Raw genomic sequence first — 11,478 nt, forward strand, 5'->3', positions numbered from 1 at the left:
CTCTGGACCGAACGTAGCTGATTTATGAATCCTTATATATAGTTATTTCAGAGATAGCATATTATGTAAATTGTTGTGTAATAAAAAAAGTATAATGTAACACTATCTTTTTACGAGTAAAATCACAAAAATATCTAGAATGCGTGTTTTTATTTCAAACTTCTGCCATAAAATGCCAAAACGGCACAGTTTTTAAGTAAAAATAAAATGTGGATGGTTGTCAGTTATGTTATATTGGAGTAACGGTACCGAACTTAAATCAAAAAATAATATGTATATATTTCACTATTTGAAGTAATTCGTATCCTACAGACTTACGTTTGATAGGATCTCGTGTCATCTGGAAAGTCTTGTTGATTTTACTTCTTTGACCCCTATATATATACATATATTACCTAACACAGAAATGTGCTATTGAATCTTTGCAAAAAGATTCTTCTAATGTTTTTTAAGAGGCGGACAAAGGTAGTGCAGTAGTTGTGATGGACAAAGACTTTTATTGTGAACATATACTTAGTATGTTAAATGATACAGGTTTTTACATAACAACAAGAGACGATTTTGATACAGAAACTCGAAAAATTATCAATGATCTTATACAAAGATATGATACTTGCTTGCATGAAAAAGAGAAAGATTATCTTGTTAACTTTGTACATCAAACTAGTTTTTTCTATGGTCTTCCTAAAATTCATAAAAGTGGTATAATAGGAAACGCTATCGAAGAACAGAATGATATTTATGTTGAGGTTGAAAATCCTACGGATTTGAAATTTAGACCCATAGTTGGCGGACCAAACAGTGCGACTCAACGGTTAAGTCATTTTCTAGATCTTATTTATTTTAAAACCTTTATGCAGAAGTGTGCATAGTTATATCAAAGACGATTTTGACTTTCTATCTCGTTTACCTCGGCAGACTCAACACAATTGTAAACATGTTTCTTTCGACGTAGTGAGGCTTAATACTAATATTCCTCATGACCTAGGTATTGAGGCGGTTAAATATTGGTTGAACAAAAAACGAGGAAACATCGATTCTCGCTTTAGTAATGAATTCATACTTAAAGCTTTAGAAATCGTTTTGAAACGTAATGCTTTTTATTTTGATGAAGGCTTATTCCAACAGAGTAAAGGCACTGCAATGGGTACTAAAGTAGCACCAACGTATGCAATTTTGGTTTTGGGATACTTAGAGGAAACTCTTTGTTCTAAAATTGAAGCTAAGTTCGGAAGTACTTTTAGTGAATTTGTTAAACATCATTTTTTAACCCTTTCACTGCCGGATTTTTTAATTTGCCAGAAATGACGTAATAATTGATGACGCCAAAAATTGATGACGCGACATACATAGGCTCGTCGAGAGTGATCACGTCAAAGATATTGACGCGCGATTCGCCGATGGAAGTGACGTCGAACGTGTGTAATTTATGGGTTTTCATCGAATTGTTCGGACCCAAAAGAAAAATAGATATTTGCAAACACTAATAAATAATCATAAACTTATTTTATTTCATAACATTTAAGTGGTCGGATATATGCAAATTCCAATACATTTATGAAATAATATAAGTGCTGATCCAATTTATCGCACATCTATATTGATCATATACACGCACAGGGACCTGTACAACCACATACTCATTGTTCAATACGTTGCATGTCTCACTGTTAGGCACTGAAATAGTGTCGATGCATACTGGGCAATACACAGTGCCAAAAGTATTCGGTCCAGGCATGGAGTAATCGTAATCGTGTCATATTAAAGGCAGTAGTGAAGAGCAAATTTAATAGAACCCGCTAAAAGGTAAAACGATAGCCAAAAGGTCTCCAATGGGTGGATTTTTTTTTATTTTATCGTAGATATGTCAAAATGCATAGTAAACATTATCTTTATTATGATAATTCATTTGTAATATCGAAATATATACAGATTACATTTTCAATAAGAAAGTAAGTCTCTTCGCTATGAGAAACCAAGGAATCGCTAGAGAAATGATTAATATGTTATAATTTGCTGGAGAGAGGGTTCATGTACCTCAATGTACCTGATATACAGCAGGGAATACATTTTGCATAGTTTCAACCCTGGCTACACCCCTGCAACTAACTGTGACCCACATGAACCTTCATCTCATATACCATTCCATGTTACCATTCACGTTCATTGTTCATGGCACATTGCGTGTCTGTTAAGACAGTGCCTATGGAGTCCGTGTTTGCATATCGAACAAATAGTCCTACCTCGCCGTCTAACACCTCCCTGCCCCAACCCGCGTGTTGAGCACACACAACAGTCTTTTTCCTAGCGACCCGGGAGGAGATCGAGTCTCTGTCTTTGACGCCGATGGTTTCTTCGTAGTTCAACCTCTCTATCTAAATTAGCCAGTGACTCTACCACATTCTGAATGAACTTCAGTCTTGACATAGCAGGGCGGTCTGAGGTATTTTGACTGTAAAGAAGGTATGCTTTTAGCATCATTCTGTGAAAAATGTTCAGAACATTTTTTTCCACACCTTTTTGCTTTTTCTTTGGCACATGGCACATTGCGTGTCTGCATGCTTTTTCTTTGGTGGCAGTATGCACTCATAAGTGCATCATCCAGATCTACAGCCCCCATGTGTTGGTTGTAGCTCTGGATGATGCGTGGCCTTCCGGTAGGTAACTGCTGGGCGGGGATAAGAGTACTCATAAGACGTGTTGGTTTTTTTTCGTCATTATCCCTATGAACTACACATAATGTTTGGCCTTTTCTCATGTAAATAGGATGATCAGGATCTGGATCCCCGTGCCGTATGGTTAATGGCATAGGTCTATTTCTCCTCAGAGTACTATTGAATACATAAAACATATAATGTATATTTAATGTATACGGACATTGTATAGTTCAGTCTACATGCACAGCTTGCTATATTTTCAATTAACTACTCAAATGCCGCTATATATCACTATATTTTTTTCTGTTAACACATGAGCTAGCCTATACGTACCTGTTAAAAAGGTTCTACATCTCAAAAGTACATTTCCAAGATGAAGTGAACAGAAGAAACTGTCGCAGAAGACACGATATCCTTGATTGAGCAGCTCTGATGCATGTAATAGGTCATATACAACATTGGTACCTTGAAGCTGACCTCTCGGTGTAGGATCGAACTCTTTTCCTCTATACACAAACATTTGCAGAATATATCCTGTCGATGCCTCGCATAGCATCCAAAACTTGACACCATATTTTGCAGCTTTCGATGGGATGTACTGTCTCATGACACTGTGACCTCTACTTCCAATTAATGTTTTATCTTCACACAGTTCTCTTTTAGGGACCAGGAACCTCCTAAATTGGTTATTGATAAACGATAACAATGGCCAAAATCTAGATGCTGGATCGTAAGCTTGATGCTGAAAATAAAACTTGTCTAATGAATGTAGATTCAAATTGGTAATTAATATCTTTCGACGAATTCAACGGTATCATTCTAATATTAGCATAGCGGTCGTGTAGATATTGATCAGTTATACATGTATACATTACGTGTATATACGCACGTACAGTTGACACTTAATGATTTAATAGATAGCATTCATATGAACTTGTTTAGACATGGAATGTACATGTAGCATATTTTGATTATCATAAGTTCTTTTAACTGGTTACAAAACCAGCATTATGACAGAAACTCGGCCCTGAACAAATAGTTAGTTTTGTCGGAAAATAATTGTTCACTACAACAGTCAAATTACAATAGATTGAATAATTTCCCACGACTCAAATGTGACTATTCAAAAATTGATGTAGATTTAACATCTTAAACAAGGACAGTTGAATATACTTTTTTTGTATTGGCAACAAATTTTAATGGGAATAACAAGGATTGATGACGTCATAGTAAACAATACACTATGACGTCATAAGATACACATATTAGAAGTCACACTTACAAATTAAACTGAACTATTTAAACCTGGTTTTAATAAAGCTATTAAACTTGATTCTTTTCCTTCTCTTTCCACAACATTATCAGTTGATTGATATATAGGGATAACATTAAAAACATCACTTGCACATGTATGAATGTGCTTACTGACATGAAGAAATCTTAAACTGTCTGTCTTAATTTGTTGTCTGTGTACAGTAATCCGTTGTCGCAACTCATTACCAGTTTGCCCAATATAGAACTCAGAACATTTACCACATACAAGTGCATATATAACATTTTTTGATGGACAATTCATGTTTGATTTAATCTTGAAATTAGAATTATTCTTAAAAATAATACTTTCGCCTTCTAAAATAATTTTACAAGTGCCATATATTGGCTTATTACATTTAGACACACACGGGTTCTGTTCTTCCCTTTGAAATTTTGAAGAGGATAACAGTTTTTTGAGGTTTTTAGGTTTGTCGTTTGCTATTAATGATTGTGTTTTTTTTTCAAATATTTGTTTCATCTTAGCATCCGTTCTCATATAGTTTTCGTACGTTTTGATAATTGGAAACATATCAAAATTGTTTGGATTAAATGTGGATACAAACGGAATCACAGTGTCCTTTTTCCGCTCCACACTATCAGTATGTAATTGACCAGTTAAGGGCCCTCTATTTCGAGCCTTCCTAAAACCATTCATTATGATTTCTTCAGGATAATTACATGATTTTAAAAATTCAAAAAGTTCATTCAATCTTTTGTTTAGTACATTGCTGTCGCTAACGATGGTAACCAACCTAGAAGCTAAATTAAAAGGTATGTTTACCTTTATATGCTTTGGATGACTTGAGTAAAAATTCAGATAATTATGAGAATCTGTAGGTTTTGAATAAATATCAGTTGAAATATGGCCATCTTCAATCTTGAACAAAACATCCAAAAATGGAAGTGAATCATGACTACATTCAATAGTAAATTTTATGTCCCTGTGTAAAGAATTAAGTTCTTTATGGAAATTCTCTATGCTTTTTTTTCCGGAGGCCATATTATAAAACAATCATCCAAAAATCACCAGAAGTTTTGTTTTAGAAAATCGCAATAATCTGTGCCTTCACCGTTTTTTAGTTTTTCATACAACTTTTCTTCGAGATAGCCCAGAACCAGAGTTGCATATGTTGGTGCACATTTGGTTCCCATAGCAGTTCCTTTTATTTGTTGATAAAATTTACCATTAAAGTAAAATACATTTCTGTTTAGTATAATGTTTAATGATTCCAAAATGAAGTCGAGAATCAATCTTTTCTGGACATTTCCGGAGCCAAAACTTTATGGCTTCCTCTCCTTAGTCAAAGGGAATATTTTTATAAAGGTTGACGACATCAAATGATACCAGTTTTGAACCTGGTTCAGTATTAGTAGGTAAATGAGATAAAATATCAAAATCGTCTTTTATGAAACTTTTGACTGAAGAACAAAGGGGTTTAAGTACAAGGTCCAAAAAATGGCTAAGTCCGTGTTATTTGTGTTGTTGCCTTATCAACATCAATAAACATCTCCTGAAGATCAGCGGCAGCTGGGAAAACGAGATCGATGGCAGATTTGTTTTAGTTTTGTTTTTTCTATATATATATTGTAACCTTTGAAACTTGAAATATAACGCTAACTAAAAAGCGGAAATACAGCAATAGTATTTCTGGTATATGTTTCTAAATTACAGTATAAGTGCAGATTTAAATTCATTATTTTAGAATTATACTAAGTACTAAAAATAGTACATTAATTTTCGATCCTTTTGTATATCATACCGCAATTTAAATAGTATAATATATGAACCTTTATCATATAATTCAAAAAGTAACCACATAAAGTGTTAAAATGAAATTACTTGTATAAGGCATTATAAATATATATAATATCTTGTAACTTTTGAAAAGTATACTTCATACTATAATAGTGTTATTTGAATAAGTATATTAAGTGAGGTAATGCTGTTACCCTTCATGTATGACAATACATGCTTAGAATTCTTACTAATACCTTAGAAATTATGGAAGATTGCTATATGCTACGATTCCGTAATTACAGTACTTGACTGGAATAATTTTCAAGATAAACCTTTAGTTGAAATAGTTCCTAGAACAATTTTAGTTTCTGAATAAATTAACTTCCATAAATGTTTTACTTGTGAACGACATACATATATGTACGTAAGGGGTGTTCTCTGAACGCCAACATATTTATCAACAATTGGTAGGTATTTTTTTAGGAAACAATAGGAAGACAATGATATACCGTTTCATACAAGCTGTCTTTATTTTCTTCTGTAAAGAAATTTACCTGTAATTCAATCAGTATCATAGGTAACATTGGTGGGTTTCGGAAAATAATTTCTTCGATATATTCCTTACAATATACAATGGATATTATGTAAAGTAGAAAATTATTAATTAAAGATAATCGGTGCTTTAAAACATAAAATCATATACATTGTAAAGAATTAATAAGGAGCTACATGCGGATTATTAAGAACAATGCATTTTGGGTTCCAGGTGAAATATTTTTTTTACAAATCATATCTCAATTTTATCAGAAAAACAGGTTTCTTGAACAGTGTATAGTTTAATGTAACAGTGTTCTGTATTGACATAGGAGTTCTCCAGGGCTACATTCTGAGCCAACTTTCATTTCATGTGACCGTACATAGGTGATTTCTCTTATCGCATAGATGAACAAATATAAGTATTTGGTTAGAAAATGAGCGGAGGAAAACATTATCATAAAAGTTTAAATTAATTTTATCGAAAATTTTGACTTGTTGATTATAGTTTAAGTTGGTAATCTATTGAAGCCGACACAAACACACATATATGATGTTTTCTAAACATTGGTAATACTATATCATTAGTTTTGAAAATGTCTATATGTATTTTATATACACAATATTTTTAGAAGTCACTTAATTATGTAGAAATATAAATGAAATGAGATTGAAGACTTTTACTTTGAGTCTTAACCATATTCATTTTAATAGAAATTATAGATGTTAATATAATGTTGTAATACTGGCAAAATTATTTCAAGTCCATATGTTGTAGGTCTTGTAATTCTCAAAATGTTGCAAACTTTTAGTGCTCAGGATATCAAATTAACAGTTTTCTTATTTTTTTTCTGTTTAAAGATTATAAAATTAACAAACCTTAATTCTTTTTTTCGTCTTTTCGCCCCGAAAAGACGAAAATTAACAAACCTTATTTTTCGTCTTTTCGTCTTTTCACCCCGAAAACGAAAATAAACAAACCGAATTTTCGTCTTTTCGTCCCGAAAAGACGAAATTTAACAAACCTTAAATTTCGTCTTTTCGTCTTTCGCCCCGAAAAGACGAAAATTAACAACCTTAATTTTCGTCTTTTCGTCGTCTTTTCGTCTTTTCGCCCTGAAAGACGACAATTAACAAACCTAATTTTCGTCTTTTCGTCTTTTCGCCCCGAAAAGACGAAAATTAAACAAACCTAATTTTCGTCTTTCCGCCCCGAAAAGACGAAAATTAACAAACCTTAAATTTCGTCTTTTCGCCTCGAAAAGACGAAAATTAACAAACCTTTTTTCGTCTTTTCGTCGTCTTTTCTTCTTTTCGCCCCGAAAGACGAAAATTAACAAACCTTAATTTTCGTCTTTTTCGTCTTTTCGCCCCGAAAAGACGAAAATTAACAAACCTTAATTTTCGTCTTTTCGTCTTTTCGTCTTTTCGCCCGAAAAGACGAAAATTAACAAACCTAATTTTCGTCTTTCGTCTTTTGTCGCCCCGAAGTCTTTTCGCCCCGAAAGACGAAAATTAACAAACCTTAAATTTCGTCTTTTCGTTTGTGAAGTCATTTGAAATCTTAATATTGACTTAATTGTTCAATATGGAAGCATCAAAGTAGTTATGATAACAATCGATTTATTAAATTGATAGTATTACAAGTATCTTTATCAATAACTAAGATTAGAAGTTTTAAAACATAAGTCAACATGTGTGTTTACAGCAGTTACGTAGATTTCTCACACCTGGCATATGCCACGTGCCACTAACAGATTCATCATTCCACAAATTTTTTAGCGTGATTGATACATTTTCTAAAATTCATTAATATCTTATTTTCTGTGTTCTAATCGCCCTATTTAGCAATTACGCTTATCAAAACATTGCCGTGTATATGTTAGGACATAATGAACTTAAGATGCTAAACATAGTACTTACAGGAGTTGCCTCCCCTACACAACTTGAAAAAAAAGTTGTCGGCGGGTAATATTTGAAAGCGTTTGAACCACGGATCAACTTGTTAACAAAATATTTTTATGAAAGACAGCTCGTGAAGACTTTGAGTTTAAAGGAAGGACTTGTACCAAGAAATTGCTCAAATACAGTTAATTATAACAGTCAATCAGTAGGTACAATGTACGGTATATTATTTGAAAAGACATTTTGACTACATACATGACATGGTCTTCATCATAATTGTACATTAGAAATTACATTATAATCTCCGTCGTATATGAAAGATGACAAAGTATATCTGAAATTTGTAATTTTTCGGAGCGAAAAGGCGAAAAGACGAAAAGACGAAAATTAAGGTTTGTCAATTTTCGTCTTTTCGGGGCGAAAAGACGAAAAGACGAAATTAAAGTTGTTAATTTCGTCTTTTCGGGGCGAAAAAAAAGAAAAGACGAAATTTAAGGTTTCTTAATTTCTCGTCTTTTCGGGGCGAAAAGACGATTTTCGTCTTTTCGGAGCGAAAAGACGAAAAGACGAAAATTAAAGGTTTGTTAATTTTCGTCTTTTCGGGGCGAAAAGACGAAAAGACGAAATTTAAGATTTGTTAATTTTCGTCTTTTTGAGGCGAAAAGACGAAAAGATGAAAAGACGAGATTTTTGAAGGCGAAAAGACGAAATTAAAGGCGCTAATTAGCGTGCTTCACTTTCGTCTTTTCGTGTTTGAGTTTTCGTCTTTTCATCTTTTCGCTGCGAAAAGACGAAATTTAAATTTGTTAAATTTCGTCTTTTTCGGGGCGAAAAGATGAAAAGACGAAAAGGTTTCTTACGAAAAGACGAAATGCACGAGATTTTTGAAGGCGAAAAGACGAAAATTAAAGGCGCTAATTAGCGTGCTTCACTTTCGTCTTTTCGTGTTTGAGTTTTCGTCTTTTCATCTTTTCGCTGCGAAAAGACGAAATTTAAATTTGTTAAATTTCGTCTTTTCGGGGCGAAAAGACGAAAAGACGAAATGGCATAAATCAGACACCGTACTTTCGTCTTTTCGTGTTTGTGTTTTCGTCTTTTCGTCTTTTCGCCGCGAAAAGACGAAATTTAAATTTGTTAAATTTCGTCTTAGGCGAAAAAAAAAGACGAAAGGTTTCTTACGAAAAGACGAAATGGCAAAAATCTGCCACCGTATACAAATCTTAAAAAAGCCACTCTAAAAAAAGTCAATTTTAAACTTATTTACATAAAATATAAATTGTACCCTTCTCTTTAAAACATATCATACAATTATAAAGGTATTAAGAAAAGAACATATTGCACTTATTTCACCACGTGATTCCGTGAGTAAATATAATGTATCAAATAAATGTATGGCTTTAGTGGGTGGGACAAGCGAGAGTGGTTGGGTCCATCCCTACCTACAATTCGCTTATCCCACATCAAAGTCAATATATAGTGTATTAATATAGATACACATCAGTTAAAAAAATGCAAAAAAAATCGTTACGTTCAGAATCACATAGTAAAACAGGCAAAGTATGTACAAAATAATGTCAGTTTCATTTTACAGGTATCAAATAGAATAACATAGTAGCATATATAGGTAGACAGCATTACTTATATATACATTCACGGCGTTTTTTTCAAAATCTCAGAGCAGGTTTTAGCTGTTAATTTACAAAGTCTGTTATCAGCTAGAACCACAATAAGTTTATTCAAAGTAGACATATTATCAAAGTTTTGTATGATCACCATAGTGAAATAATTCACTTCTGATATCATTGTATACAACACATTCAATAAGCACACGAGTTTCTGATTCTACACATTCCAAACAATCAAAACAAGTTCGTACATGTTTTGGTAGGCGTTCATATCGACCAGTTTCAAGTCTATTTAATGCCACACATAACAATCAAACCAAAGTCGCATGGCTAATTATATATTTATATCAGTGTATCCTCGTATATTGATTAAAATATAAAAGCGACTGCACGGTCTGAAAAAATTGTTTGTTTGATTTTGCTTAATATTTCATTATTCTTATCTTTTATGATATCAAAAATAAAAAAAATATCACAAGTTGAAACGTATTACGGTACCGTAATAAATGTATAAATTCGGTTAGCAACACACAATACAATATTTGAAATGATCAATCATCGGTGTGTTCGTACGTCAAGCATTATATAATAATACGTTCTTGATGCTTTAATCATAGATTTCTTTAATTGTTACGTAAAATTTCATTTTACAGACACAAACTATGCGATTCACAATGTATCAAAGATACAAATTACAGGAAAATAATTATCTTATTAAAACTTATTCGTTGCTTAACTCGAGCTCCTTGACAAAAAACAATCCGAAAACTTTCTGTGCGGATTTTCTTTCATAATTATACGAAAATACCTGCAATTAGAGAACAAATACATCGAATTTCACACTTTTAGCTATTTACATTCGAGCAAAAGTTATTGTACGAATGACTTCACTCAAAAGTAATCATACAAAAATAGTTGATCGGCTTTTCCTGTGACCGTCGATATAAGTGATATCACATCGGTTATAGTACATCTATAAGCTACGGAACTATTATAACGTCACTTCCGGTTTAGGGCCAGAAAATATGCATAATCGGCGGTCAGAAAATTTGACGATATCGGTGGATTACAGGTTATTCCGGTGGTGCGCGATACGGAGAGGTTTCTATAATCATTTAATGTCATTTAGGCGGTGTGTGCCTATCATCGTCCTGAAAACCCCGAACTAGTAAGTTTTTCATTTATTTTATGCCCACAAGCCTCCTCACTATTGTAAATTTCCTCCATCTCATTGAGGACATCCTCTACATCCGATGTTTCTTGGTTATCGTCCCCGATATCGTCAAGGATATCATTAAATCTAACCTCTGGCTCTGAAGACACATCATCGTCAAACGTTTCATGAGCGCCGCCATCTTGGAACAGACCAGGATGTTCATAGCTCCGGCCATTATCCGAATCTAAATTACGCACGGGGAGTCGCCCCTCTTACCAGAACAGACTACACTCCAGCCAATTTGCCGTTCCGTTAAATAAGTTTCTCTTTGTGGGGCTCCAGAATCGATTTTCTTGCCGATATCTTTCATCGAATACACTAGTTTATCAATGCTCTGCAGTGACTGAACTTGTGACTGCAATAAAAGTTCAATACTCGACGGATGATCATGGGATTTTTTCACTATTTTCAGCCACTTGGAGACTTAGTGCGGTCAGCCTCCGTATCAGTGAAAGTAGCAAAAACGTTCCGATTACTTCTGAAAGTCAT

At 33.4% G+C, this 11,478-nt stretch overlaps 1 pseudogene; it reads right to left on the minus strand.

The window, feature by feature from the left end:
• Positions 1-1,943: 1,943 nt before the first annotated feature.
• Positions 1,944-11,478, minus strand: LOC138319610 (piggyBac transposable element-derived protein 4-like; annotated as a pseudogene).

Source organism: Argopecten irradians, chromosome 3 (genome assembly GCF_041381155.1).
Source record: "Argopecten irradians isolate NY chromosome 3, Ai_NY, whole genome shotgun sequence".
Classification (NCBI taxonomy): domain Eukaryota; kingdom Metazoa; phylum Mollusca; class Bivalvia; order Pectinida; family Pectinidae; genus Argopecten; species Argopecten irradians.